A 15619-nucleotide genomic window follows, 5' to 3' on the forward strand; every position below is an offset into this window, starting at 1 on the left:
TATATCAACATAATTTCTACTATGTCAAATACAATCACACATTTACTACTTAATATATATATATATTGTCTACCCCTCTTTACATTGGTTCAACTCACAACTTTTAACCCTATCTCCATTCCCCTCACAACCCACAAAAGTTACATCATCTCTTTCATCAGACTCATACAGTTACGCTAATATATCTTCCAACCTCTTTACTATATATCCCCTATGTCTCTCTAAATTTAAAATTCTATCTACAACATTTCATATAGTCATCAACAGTATACACCCTAACAGACCCAAAAAACACTAACAGCTACCTATTTATACACCTAGACATTCAATTATACTTCTCAGTGGTGATATCTAACCCAGTCCAGGTCCCCCTTTAACTAAGGTTTCCCATCAACCTAACTGCCTAAAATCTCTACATTTAGTCACAATAAACTTCCAAAGTATTTGAAACAAAATTACTGACTCCATGCTTGGGCATCCTATATCCATCCAGACATTATTGCTGTCACAGAAACCTGGCTCAAACCAAACATAAAGGCCTCAGAATTCCTTCCCCCAGGTTTCAGCACTATACAGCTAGACAGGCAACACAAGAAAGGAGGAGGTATTGCACTCATCTTTCCCAAAACCTACTATATTTTATTTATTTATTTGCTTTTTGTTTACCAGGAAAGTCCACTGGGCCAAAAGAACCGATTTTCAGTGGAGGCCTGGGGAGAAAAGCTCCGCAATACAAAATATTAATCAATTAAACAGTTACAATTTTACAGTTGAGATTACAAAGGAGTTAAAGGGTATTAATCAGTTAAACAGTTAAAATTATACAGTTGACATTAAAAGGAGTTACCATGAAGATTAACAAAGAAATCAAAAGGAGTAAGTATACACAAGTTGTAAGAAAAAGCAGAACAGAAGTAAATTATAAGCATTAGTTCAAATATCTTATACCGTCTCTAGGGAATGCTGCCTTACATAAGAAAAAGCTGATGAGTGATTGGGAGTCAAACATATTCTATGGAATGTTGGTACAAGTACATTTCCAGCATGAAGAAATGTGATTATGTAGTGATGTTTTGAAATGGTAGGACTTTTGAGTTGTTCTAATGGATAGAGGTATAGCTTTCCAGCCATTTTAATGATTTAAGGGCCATGCAATGATGGGTGGAGTATCTGGAGTTGGTAGCAAATTTGGGGATTTTATTATAGCATATCTCTAGTTTGTGTTTAGAGGAGCTTAGGATATTAGTAAGTAGTGGGGTACTATAGAGGAAAGAGGGTAGAAGATAAGTATTGGCAAGGGTTATTCTTGTGGATGGGCACAGGGAGTTATTTTGTCTGTAAAGGGTTCCGAGTTTAAAATGGGTTTTGTGAATATTGTACTGTATATGAAGTTCAAATTTCATGTGTTACTATAGCCCCTTCTTCAGCACCTAAAAATAAATAAAAACAAATATCTATGCATTGTAGTTTTTTACATCACCCCAGGCAATAATATATTCATTCTGGAAGATATACTGACCTGGATCTCCAGCACAATCAAAAATGAAACCATTATATTGGGAGATGTTAATATTAACTGGTCACAATGTTGCACCAAATTCCCATCCTCTAACATCAACTTACTTAACTTTACTCAGTTAATTATATCCTCAGCTATGTTTAATAAAGGTAATATTGAAGGCTCCAACCTAGACTGGATACTTGTTAATGACCCAAATAAAATTTCTTCAGCAGGTACTCTCCCAAATACTCTTAGTGATCATATCTCTGCTTATGTACTAAGAACAGCCTATTCCCTTTAAAAAGAACATCACTACAAACAAACAAACAAACAAACAAACAAAGAATATGGCAAACTGTAATCCTCAAATATTCATCAACTTATTGAAATTGATGGATTGAAATATCCTGAAAACCATTCCCCTGGATGATGCAGTCAACTACTTCAACACTACATTTTTAGAAATTCTTAACGAACTTGCACCTCTCCGGACTAAAAGAATTAAATCTGACTATGCCCCTTGGTTAACCAAATCAACAAAATAACTAATGCAAAACAGAGATAAATCTGGAAACAGTAGCAAAAGAAAAAAAAAAAGCAAGCCTTCCTTCAGAATTTCAGGCAACTGCACAATCAAGTTAAAAAACAGGTTACCAAAGACAAAAAAATAATACTACCTAAAATTTCAATCCAATAACAGGAATAAAACTAAAAAACTCTGGACTGTCATGACCTCACTTTTAAACTTAGGCTCTAAATAATAATCATACTCCATTTCCTACTAAAAATCACCCAGACATAGCCAATCTCTTCTACTTTATAAACACCATATCCAACATCACATCTAACTTCCCCCATATCCACTCTGACTCTGTCTGTACTGCTAATGCGCCATCCTCTCCATCCCTTCTTACCCATCACTCTCCCTCTCCATTTTATCTGAATTCCACTGACATTTCAACCCAACTAATGTCTTCTTTTACTCTAAAACCCACCCGTACCTCTACCATAAAAAGACTACTCCTCAAAATAAAACCTGACTCTAACGCAGCATGTGACCTACCCTCAGAATATCTAAAACTTCCTGCAGAAGCTATTATTTATCCTATTAGCATACTTATAGCCAGATCCATTCTCAAATTCTATGCACCTAAAACCTGGAAAAATACTTTTATCCTATGCCTTCACAAAGGCAACAACCCCACAGATCTCTCCAATTACCATCCTATTGCTATTATTTCTCCTATCCCAAAAATCCTTGAGAAGTGTATACAAGTTCAACTTCTTGACTATCTCACTCATAACCAAATTCTATCATCCACACAGCATGGCTTTAGACCAGGTCACAGTACTATGACCATTTTAATCTCTTTCAAGGATACTGTTAACAAAGCTAGAGACTGGTAAATTAGTCTTCTCACCATTTCTAGACCTTTCAAAAGCATTTGATGTAGTGTCTCTTCCACTTCTTCTATACCAACTCTACCAAATTGGACTCTTCCCCCTCTTTGCTCAAATAGTTATCTAACAGACAACAAGCAGTTAGATGGAACGCCCTCTCTTCCTATCTCCATAACTCTACTGGTGTTCCCCAGGGCTCAATACTAGGGTCTCTGTTATGTAGCATGGTTATCAATAATCTACAGTCATCACTCAAACTTGTCTCTATTATTCAATATGCAGATGATTCAATTATCATCTGCTCAGCCATCTCTCTACGCGACCACCAATGGACTACACAACATGCCTTCACTTCCATAGATACATGGCTTTATCTGTTACTCAGCCCCAACAAAACAACGCTAATTCTATTCAACCCTAAAAAAAAAAAACGTAAACAAAGGCCATTTCATTATACTCTCTCAGAAAAAAACAGCAATTGAAGTAGTATCCTGCACTAAATTACAAGGGGTAATTCTAGATGAACACCTAAAATTCGATTTACATATTCAGCACAACATCAACAAAACTCACCAAAATCTTGGGATTCTGCATAGGTAAAAGCACTCTCTAAGCTCCATCAATAAAAAAACCCTTGCATTCACATATCCTTTACCTTCTCTAACATATGGATCTCCATTACTCACTAATTTACTGTCTACCCTACAATCAAAATCTGAAATATGCTACAACAAAGTCACTAGGTTTGCAACCAATGCCTCATATTCCACTCACCACTGTAAAGCACTACACTCTCTTAACTGGCTCAAACTACCACATTGTCTTTCCAACATACAATTAACAACTACACACAAATTAGTGAACAGACCTTCTGAATGTCCTGCCTTCACCACACTTTTCAGTAACTATATACCCATAAGGTTCCTTAGATCCGAAAATCAACATCTTCTACAAGTATACAAACCTGACAGTAGGCCTACTTCTATACTCTTACTCAGTAGTCAAAAGCTTGAATTCCCTTCCTTTACTACTTACATCCAACCCAAACCTTGTATGCTTTAAAACTTCTTACTTACCTACTTCTCCTCCACATGGAGATGCAACTGCACCTTCCCCTCCCCCCCCAACTGTTAAGTTCTGAACTGCTCCACTACCATTGTTCATTTGTATTCTTACACTTTACATTCTGTCTCTTTTTCTAAAGGTAACACTTGCCAATAACTTATTCTGCATTCTTTCTTTCACTCTATATTCTAGTTGTCTTTATCCCTATATGTAGCATATACCTAAGGCCGGGTGCCCGCAGGCAGGTGCAAGTTGGTGCACTTGTATCCCACTGGAACTGGACTGGCTGGCTGGGAGATTAATTTTCTTTTAACTAAAAAAAATATATTTTTTAAGGGAGTTCTTCTTTAGGAATGCCCTTTGCGTCCAGTCACACAGATGCTTCTGCATCTGTGCAACCGATGGTTTATGTCTTCATCTACCACACCTGGGCAGAATTTGAATTCCAGAAGACGTTTGAACTGTGAATGAAGGTATAAGTGAAAGGTGTGTGTGTGTGTGTGTGTGTGTGTGTGTGTGTGTGTGTGTGTGTGTGTGTGTGTGTGTGTGTGCGTGTGTGTGTGTGTGCCTGTGTGTGCCTGTGTGTGTGTGTTTAAGTGCTTAAGAGAAGTGTGTGTGTGTGTGTGTGTGTGTGTGTGTGTGTGTGTGTGTGTGTGTGTGTGTGTGTGTGTGTGTGTGTGTGTGTGTGTGTGTGTGCGCACGCACGCGCGCGCGTGTGTGTGTGTGTGTGTGTGTGTGTGTGTGTGTGTGTGTGTGTGTGTGTGTGTGTGTGTGTGTGTGTGTGTGTGTGTGTGTGTGTGTGTGTGTTTGTAAGAGGGAGGTAGGGGTGTGTATGTTTGTGTGTAAGAAACAAGGGGTAGGAGTGTGTGTGTGTGGGGGGGGAGGTCATACCTCTCAATTATCCAGATTTTTTCCTCATATTTTCGATTTGTTTCTCATAAAATTGTGTTTTTTTCTGGCAAATCATTGAGGAGTGAAGTCAGAAAATAATGGCAGACATTTGAGTTTTAGAATTCATATCCTCAGAAAATGCATACAAATGCAAAGTGTTTTGTGCTATCCACTTTCTAAGGAGGTAGGGGGTGTATGTGTGTGTCATTCCTCTCAACTGTACAGATTTTCATAGAATGTCCACAGTTTTGCCTTATATTTTTTGTCTGTTCATCATAAAAATTCTGGGGTTTTTTTGACAAATCACTGGGATGAGCTAAGGTTTTAAGTTACTATATAATGACATGCATTTGAGTTTCAGACTTCATATCCTTTAGAAAATGCATTCTAACACAAATCCTGTTATTCTAGCAACTTTCTAAATGTGTCCCTAGTTTTGGGACCTTTGTCCCCAACATTATAACAGGATTTGTCCAGATTTTTTGTGCTAAGAGACTGAGAGGTATGGTGTGTGTGTGTGTGTGTGTGTGTGTGTGTGTGTGTGTGTGTGTGTGTGTGTGTGTGTGTGTGTGTGTGTGTGTGTGTGTGTAAGAGGGAGGTAGCATACCCCTCAGCTGTCGAGGTTTTTGCAGACTGTCCAGATTTCTGCCCCATATTCCACACACAAAAGATTGAAGTTGCTAAATAATAACAAACATTTGAGCTTTAGACGTCATATTCTTTAGAAAAATGCACATTAACACAAATCCTGTTATTCTAGCATTTTTTAAGTTCATGAGAGCAATATTTGTAATCTGTCCCTATTTATTTTAGGCTTTGTCCAGATTTCTTTTCTTGCACTAAGAGGTTGAGGTGTGGATGTGTGTGTGTGTGTGTGTGTGTGTGTGTGTGTGTGTGTGTGTGTGTGTGTGTGTGTGTGTGTGTGTGTGTGTGTGTGTGTGTGAGAGAGTGAAATGCCCTATTTAGAGTTAGCAGGTGAAATTTATTTTCAAGTGCATTTTCAAGAAATTGTGAGCTTCAAGGGAAGAGAAGTTTACTGCTGCTCATGCTGTTTGTTTAAAATTGCTTTGTTTAACAAATGATATCACTATTGTGGTATAGAATTTTAAACCAGGGTTAGTAGCACAGCAGGTAGCATACTTGCTCTTGATGTAGGTTCTACTCCCACAGCATATAGATTTGTATTTTAAGGTGGTGGGGTGCTGCAGTCCTGAGTATGTCCTCCTTTGGATGAGATGTAACTATAAACCTGTGTTTCAGCTTGCCCCCCATTCCCTTTTGCAATATACCAGCTTACTATGTTTTTAATGTAACATAGGTAATTTATTCTTTAAGGGCAGCAGACATTGAATATGTACATGAAACACTGCAATATAAAGTTGTTTTCTAGCAACAACCTATTCATTAGTTTCAGATCTCTTTTGTGGAATTATTCAGATGACTTTTACTTCTGCATGGATTGTGCATATTGACTGATATTGGTGGATTGTAATGACAGAAGTCTGAGTGGCCTTTTATGGTTGAAATGTCCTGAATTGGGCAGTTTGTCATTATTGGTTCATATGTTTTGTTCCTTGCTTACTGGAAAAATGTTCAAAACTATAAATTTAAAACACACTACAACAAGTGGTGCTGTATTATACAAGGGGTATATTTCAATTATTATATATTATAATTAATAAAATCAGGAAGGCGAATCAAAGAACTTTTGCATGGTCCTAAAGATGTGTGCAAAGGGACCTGTGATTTGAAAACAGCCCAAAGGTAAACAACCTGCCACTGGCCAGATGCATTTTCATTGAATGTGGGTTTCAATGCTGTTTCAGTGAATGTGAGTTTCAAAGGTAGAGAAGTTTTAATGCTAAGTCTGTTTTCTTTGTAAGACTATTGCTTTGTTTAACAACTATCTGCCAGTGTTTGTGCTATAACATTTGAAATAAAAGTTTTAAATTAAATCCAAATATTTGTAATCACTGTAGAAGAAAAGCATAAAACAGTATGCGCATTGAGAGATTTGAACAGTGTTTATGGCAACTGGGGAGAAATAGCCAAGTAATAGGACAGTGGAATGGCTGTGTGTGTGGTGGGCTACATGGGGGGGGGCTGCTCTGGGTTTGCACCCCCCCTGCAAAAAATCCTGAAGGCTCCCCTGGATATGTCAGTAACTTTTTCCTGCATCATCCCTTCTACCTTAGTCAAAACCTTCTTCAGTACTTCATTCTGTATTATTATCTAGAAGCAATTGTACTGAGTCACATGCTCTTTGTTGTGTTTGGCGGCCAGACACTGACTAGTTGTTTGTTATTATAATTCCTTTGTATAATCTTATTTAATTGTTCATGCTTGTTATATTTACTTGTTGTGTGCAGAGCTTTTCTCCCCGGGCCTCCACTGAAAACGGGTTCATAATCGCCCAGTGGACTATCCCAATAAGCAAATATGAATAAATAAACAAATAAATAAGTAAATAAAATAAATGATATAGAGCAGTGCACATTTTAAAATCCAGTTTAATCACTGTAATAAAATAGTCTGATAATATGTCACAAATGTTGTCATGAGCAAAGTGGATTACATGGTAACCATTTTAAATGTTGGGACCCACTAGGGCTAGTCCTGAAGTACAGAGACTGAATGGCCAAAAAACAGACTTACATATAATAAGTCCAAGATGGCCATTTCTCAGAATATTCCCTTTTCCTCGAACTATGGCAATCTTGGAGTTATATATATATATATATATATATATATATATATATATATATATATATATATAAGTTCAGGGGAGTGCGGAGAATTTACCCCCTGCAAAAAAAGAAGTTTAAAGGAGAAGCGTGATCTTTGGGATTCCCTCTTCTCCCGAGTTTTTTGTCTTTTATCCGGCATGTCAGCATTCGGCATTTTGAGTACTGAGATTTCAATAGGGAAGTGGATTACATATTTACTGTATTAGACCTGCTAACAGATGTTACAGATTTTAGAGAAATTAACAATGTGCACATTGATAGAGTTGTCCAAAGGGCAAATATGCCCTATATAATCTGTTGCAGTCTAATGATCCTTTCCAGACTCATGCGATTTCCTGTACACATCAACACCTCTCAAAAGTCCCTATTTTGGAGGAACGTTCCTATTTTCAGGTCTGATTTATCCCTGCATATAATGCACATATTTTTGGGGGCATGTCCCTATTTCCATGCTTAATTTGCTCCTTCACACAATTTTCTGAATTCCTCCTCATCTCGTTTGATTGGTAAAGCTGCTTAATATACAGAACATCACACTACATGACCAACATACTAGTGACTCCAATGATTTAAAGAAAGTGGGACTCCAATAATTTAAAGAAAGAGGACATACACCTTTTCAGAAGCAAAAATTAATGATCTTGTGTGGTAGGATTTTGAAATGCAGTTCATTAAAGTCTATATATCTTGATCTCTCTAGGTGATAATGTGCTTATGTGTCTATCTATACTTTTTTATAAAATACAAATGTTTATTAAATTCATTTAAAATACCTACAATTTGAAATTATTAACTTCTATATATGAAATGCACAGAAAAACCTGCAGAAACCACTACAAAAAGAAAAAAGGACAAAATGAACAATAAAATATTATTACTTTCACTTTAGCAGTTAATCCTGATAATATTTATTCAATATATCTAGTCAAATCAACATCACAATTCAATTTTGGACTTGCATAAAATATACACTGTTAACATTTTCTGGTTAAAGAATGGTATCTTTTGTCTACAGAGATTTGAGAGAAGCATAACCAGTTAGAATCTTAGTAGAGGTCAAGTGTTTTATTGAGTTCCTGGAGAGAGACAGAGATCTGTCTTGCTAGGTATAGCCTGTTTTGGAGCTAAAACATTTAAGTCCTGTTCCGAAGGATGCAAGGCTCTTCAGTCATCTAGAAGGTTTAGTTCCTCAGTCACAGTATTTAGTCAGTCTAGTGTGATCAACCAGTTGGTTGCCTTTATTCAGGTCAAACACAGAGTTAAAGTCTGTCCCAGTAATAATAAGATCAGCTGTATGTCTGTGTTTCATTATAACTTCAAAGAACTGGGAAGAGGGAATAATGTCATATATGTTTGAACCATAAAGGTTTCTTAAAATCAATGTACTTGTTTGTATTTTAATTATGAGTATATCCTACCTTTCCTGAGTATCTACGCACTCCATTTATTCAGACTAGTCAAGTGAGTTTTGTACCAGGATGTAAATAGCCCTTTTGGCAGGATTATATGGACTCAGTACATCCCAATCATTCCAAGGTTTCAAAACACCTTTTTTTCTCCTTAATTTTGATTTCTTACAAGCACAGAACCTTACCATCTAACTTGTATATATATATATATATATATATATATATATATATATATATATATATATATATATACATATCTCAGAAGATCACTTTCCATCTACATTGTATTGATTACTTTGGCGTAATGGTTAAGGTCTTTACCTCATAGGTGCAATGTTTGATTCTGACCTCTGGATATTGGCTAGGTCTTAACCCTTCAGGGCAATTAGCCTAGTATTCAGCTATAACCTCTTAATGTTGAATGACAGGTAAAGAATGTGACTATTAAGACCATTAATGCTAGAATAAGGTATATTCAAATCATTTTTATCAGTTTCTCAACTTTTAACATTTGGATGTAAGTGTGGGTAGCAGCTGAAAGAATACAGATTAATTATTGATACACTAATACTTGCTCTATAATACTAGCAAAACCCAAACATAGAACAGAGACACAGGCTAGGTAATAAAGCTTGATTATGCCTTAAGTACACTTGATGTGCCCGTCACAATACAATAAAAACTACAAATCAGGTAGAAAAGACCAGACTGAAGAGAAACCTTGCCTTGGTTCCAAACATAATGCTATCATATTAGACAGAGTGTATAAGGCACTTCTTATCATTACCAAAGTTGTTCATAGGCTCATAGCTGAGTACTAGGCTAGCTGCCCTTGCTGGCCATTTTAGGCCTAGCCAGTTTTCCTTGTTGTGCTCAAATTAACCTATTCCATTTGGTTAGAAAGTGGCCTTACACATCCAATCCCATGTTACCCTATTGAGAATAACACTCATCCATCTACCTACTTAACTGAATAAACTACTGGAAACTTCAACAAGGTTTCTTTATTCTTCCTACAGGGAGGGTATCAGAGAGAGAGTCTCCTAGATCTGCTAGCTAAAGTGATTTTACTTTAACTTATCCTTCATACTCTGTTTCTAATGAGAATAACTGGAATGATACCATAGATAATTTGAGGTGACTCATGCATGGGATAAACATTTAGGAGATATCTCTGTCCATTAGTAGTACAGGGAGCAGTACCAGGATACATTTTCTGTTTCCCATTCATAGATCCAAATTGCATTTGAATATGGACAGGGATAAACTTTATTTTATGTGGATGGGGAATCTGTTCCAGAACAGTGCTATTCTCTGCTAGATATATCTGTCCCTCCAAACTGTTCTGTTGATGTAAATGAGGTTTAGATGCCTGGCTTGAGTATTTCTGATTCCATTTGACTTGCTGATGTGCAATAAATCCATCACTATCAAGTGAGAGGATGACTTGTATTCCAGACACAGGTCACCTCTTAGAGGTCTGTAGGATACGAAGTATAGTGACAGGGCTTTGAGTCTGTCCATGTAGGACCTGTTGTTTAGGCCTTGTATTCTTTTAGTAAGGTATCTCTGGGCATTCCCGTTGTTGCATGTGTTTGGACAGATTATGCTGAGTGACTGGCCTAATGAGGGCTGAGTAAACAAGGAGAATGACACCCCTAGATCTAAACACAATCCCTTTGTTTATCAGTTGTGTGATATAAGAGGACTTTCTTACAACAATTGATACATATTGATTACAAGTTAGATCACTGTCCACATTAGTTCCCAAATCCTGAACCAGGGTCAACTCTTACTGGCATATTGTAGATCCCTGGGGTAGATAACTTTCCAAGGGATACAATAATACATTTTTGGTATCTGGTTTCAGTCCATGATTTTGGCACCAGTTATGTATTTATTGTGGAAAATCCTTCCTGCAAGGTGGCTAAGCCATTTGGGGATTCATTGACTGCTTCTAGCTGGCAATCATCTGCAAACTTCATCAGTCAATTGTTAATTAAAAATATACCAACATGTGCTGCCTTTAAGTATATTTGCTACTCTGAGCTGAAGAATGGGACATAAAACATGGTTAAAAGAAAAACTACAGGGAGAGATTATATTAATTATAATACAAATGCCTTCTTCAAAAAGGGGGGAGGATACAGACATTGCGCCCTCTACCAGACTCAATATAATAGCAGTAATATGCTATCTGCATGCAGGAACTTATTAAATTCAAATCATATTCAAAATGTTTGCTGTTGTGTTTAGTGATCATATATCTTTTAGGCAATAACTATAACCTAGAAAAGAAATTCATAGAAAGCAGAATCCTTAATGTCATTTAGGTAGTGAAACAAAGTGGATAAAAACCTTTGACTGATACTTGAAGGAGAACTGCATGCATGAACACCCTGAATGAGTGAAGAGATAGACTTTAAGGTATACTCCATAGAAACAAATATAATCCTTCCTTATTGCTAGAATCCATTGTCCACCTCCAAATTAGTTGAAAATTGGAAAAAAGTAAAGCAGGCAACTTCATTCAGTGAGTAGCAGGGTAATGCCAGTCATGGCCTACAAAGGATTACAAATCACCATTTTATACCATGAGGCATCAGTCATTTCCATGTCTGTAATTTCAGTTTCAGAGCTGAAGATATCCATATCCATTCCACATATGAACTACTTTGATCTCTTAGGGTATAAGAGATGGCAGAGTTTTAACTTTTTTAATGAATGACTGAGAAGAAGTCTATATTTTTTCTCCACTTTTTTATAATTCTGAAATGGCTTATCGTCAGTTTGGTCAGAGATGGAGTATTAGGCTTTTTTATTGAGATGATTTCTCCCCCTGCTTTACCATTTAACAGAAAAGTTTCTTAATATCAGGACTGGATGCCAAGAACTATTCTACTTCTGTCTAGAAGGAAAAACTATTAGTTTGCCCACTTATAGATATACAAGATTACAGGAAATCTGAGTTGCACTACAAACCTTTAATAACTAAAGCACTGTAGGTAGGGCTCCAAGGCTTTGCAATTTAGTAAAGGAGTTGTGTTGTAGTCAGGCACCATACGGATCTATGATCCTACCACTTTTATTCACTTTCTAGTTACCTGGCTCTGCTAAGAACACTCTCCCTGTTTGGAAACTTGAGACTTTTGAAGTCAAACTGCCTCACATACTTATAATTTTTTATTATTTTTTTATTAGTGAAGTAATTATGTGAGCCTTTTTAAGGACTGGGCTGTACTTTCCCACAGCAATTTTTATAATTCTGTTATGATAAAGCTCCTGTGATTATCACCTTCCATATTCTTCAGTAAGAATAGCTTCCAAACATTATTTTTCCTAGCCTTCTTTCAAGATTGTCATTTTTCTTCCTCCATATTAGTACTTGTGGAGTTTTTAACTGCAGCACATTTATCTGAAACTGCTGAAAGTGGTCCTTATCTTGACTGATATTTTGCTGTTGGATTGTTAAAAGTGATTTAATATAGTTCATTCAAGCTTCACAACTCATAGTGGTGCATTTAATACAAGGAATCCCCACTGTCGAAGATTGTAGCATTTTTGTCACAGTCTCTAGTGTATCCTTAATAAAATTAATATGCACGTCCAGATTGCTCGAAGTTTCATCCATCTTTCCCACCGATGTATAGGTCAAGATGGCACATAATTGCAAGACAGCCCAACAGAGGAACTGCTGCTGTATATAATAACATGAAAAAAAAAAACACTGATTCTCCATTCAGAAGCTGGCAAGAATGAGAGTAATACAGTTAAATTGCAAACTTAGCATCTGCTATTTAAATTTTTTTCCTGTGTGGCAAGGTTAGGTATTAAAAAAGCATAATAAAATGCATCTTGCATTAGCATGTACCTGTGTACAGTTCAGAGTTTTCTATCGCTTTTGTTATTCTGATTTTTTTTTTTAAATATTTTTCTAAGTAGTGTGCCACATTCCTACTGGAAGTAGTAAGAGTTATATGATATTTGGTATTCATATTTTATGTCAATTAGATGTCCAGATTTTTGGCTGGATTTAACTACTTTACATGGGCCTTTGTAACTATTTTCAGTATCTGGAGACTGAGAGATATAGATGTGCTTATCCAAAAATACACATTTTACAAAAAGTTCTTTGGGCAACTGAGCCCCACTACCACCATGAGACCAGAAGTGCCAAATAATGTTGGGTAATGGTTGGATGACATCCAATAACACTATACCTGACCTAGAACACTTCCTTACACCTTATTTAAAATTGTTAAAAGCTGCACCCAGGATACAATTAGTTTCTCAGGTATTTGTATGAATGATCACAGGATTGTGAACAAGGATATAGCTTTATCAATGACTTTAGATGCATATTCTTTATTTATTGATACCCAATGATGTTGGCACCGAAGCAGGAAACAGCATTTGTGCCAAGATTGAATCTATACATAGATTCATAAACATAGTGGACTCCCTACTGATGAGATATCTTTAATTGCAGCCTTCATGGACTTAGTATTGGACTTTAATTACATCTACTTTGAAGGCGAATATTTTAGGCAAGTATCAGGAGTGGCTATGGGAGCAGCTTGTGCTCCCATATACGCTAACCTGGTACTATTAGATTGGGAAGAGGAGTTCATAATCAATTCCAGTTGGATGAAATACATTAAAATCTACGTCCGATATTTGGACGATATATTCATCCTATGGACAGGGAACAGGGATGAATTGTCAAAGTTTATGAGGTTCATAAATCAGACCACAGAATATCTAAGATTCACTTATAAAGCAGATAAAGAGGGGATCAACTATTTAGATACCTATATATTTAATGATGGTACTTCATTTCAGTCCAAAATCTATAGGAAAGATACACACAGCAATGGTTATTTACATTATGACAGTGCCCATTCATATAGCACCAAAAGGGGAATAATAAAAGGGCAGTGTATAAGAGCAGCGAGAATGACTACAACAAAGGAAGGCTTGTTATCTGAATTAAATTTTATCAACCAAGCCTTTAAAGAAAAAGGATATCCTATTGATATGATAACAGATATTACAACATATGTGGCAAAAGAATGGGGCCAGAAATATCCCCCTTTACTTGGCATAGGACTTGAAAGCAATAAAGGAAAGCAAACGACAAATGGAAACAGTAGTAAAGTGGGAAATACAGATAAGAGACATCAGAAAGCATGTATCATGAAATATGGAGCATATAGTAATGAAATAAAAGATATAATAAATTCAAATTGGAATATTTTAACAAGTGACAATAGTATAAAAGACAAGATACCAACTCATCCTTGTTATGTGTATAAAACAGGAAACAACATTAAGAGAATTATAGAGTTACAGTATAACTCCAATAATTCTACTAACAATAAGAAGATGGGTACCAGAAAATGTGGTAACTGCAATTATTGCAGCTTTATCCTTGAGGAGGTATCTATTACTCTTTGTAATAATGTTAAAAGTAAAATCAGGTTCAGTAATGGCAATTGTTTGAGCCAACATGTTATATATCTTGCCCTGTGCAACACATGTAAGAATTACTATGTAGGGAAAACTGATAGGCATTTGAAAAACAGAATATATGATCATTTATACTGTATTAAAAAACTAGATATAAATAATGCTCTATCAAGACATCTTATGAATAATACTAGCTGCACAGGGTTTAAGTTTGCCATATTGGAAATAGTGAGACCAAACCCACAAGGGGGTAATATAAAGGCATTAGTGAGTGATAAAGAGGTGAGGTGGCAGATCAGACTTAACGGTGGAGTGCCACCAGGACTCAATGAAGTGATACCCACAAAACCTTTGTTAAGAGACTAGTTAACCATGGTACAATCCAGGATTTAGAATTAAGGATTTAAAACAGATTTCATAATTTAACAGCTTCATAAATATATGAGCAAACACATATTTATATAGGATAAAATATGAAGGTGGTACAAAATATCATTATTTTTATTACTTATATTATTATTCACTATCACCATATTTATTTGTGATATTTATCACTTGGATATAAGAATGTATGGTAGAAGATACGACATTAGTTTATTAGTATGATTATACATGCAAGATACTGTATTTTATATTTGCACAGTTCTTTAGTATAAGTCCATATGGTTTATTGTTTACATTTTACTATGGTATTTTATATGGACAATAAAATATCAAATTTGATATGGAGGTAGCCAGAACACAAACATAAATGAAGTTTTTAGCTTGAAGTTAACTATGTTGTAACTTGTTTTATTAAATACAAGATGTGCATGATATAGTATTTCTAATCAGTGTTTTTAACTAATATATTTTTAATTGAATTCCTAATGGAATAATTGGGGTTTTTGGCGGGAAATTTATGTATATAATGACTGTGAGGGCTTAGTAATGTTGTTCTGATGAAGTCCAAATTTATTTGGATGAAAGCGCTTAACAACTGCTGACTTTTTGTACAATAAAATACGTGAGCTGTGTTTGGATCCTTGCCTGAATTTTTTCTTGCTGGTTTCCAGTTGCTGTTGTCGTAGTTTGCTGAAATCCAGGAACTTTTTATCTATTTGGATATTACTTTACCTACTGCTAATAAATAATAT

The sequence above is a fragment of the Protopterus annectens genome, chromosome 1.part1 (assembly GCF_019279795.1).
Source record: "Protopterus annectens isolate FY-2018-M chromosome 1.part1, PAN1.0, whole genome shotgun sequence".
Classification (NCBI taxonomy): Eukaryota; Metazoa; Chordata; order Ceratodontiformes; family Protopteridae; genus Protopterus; species Protopterus annectens.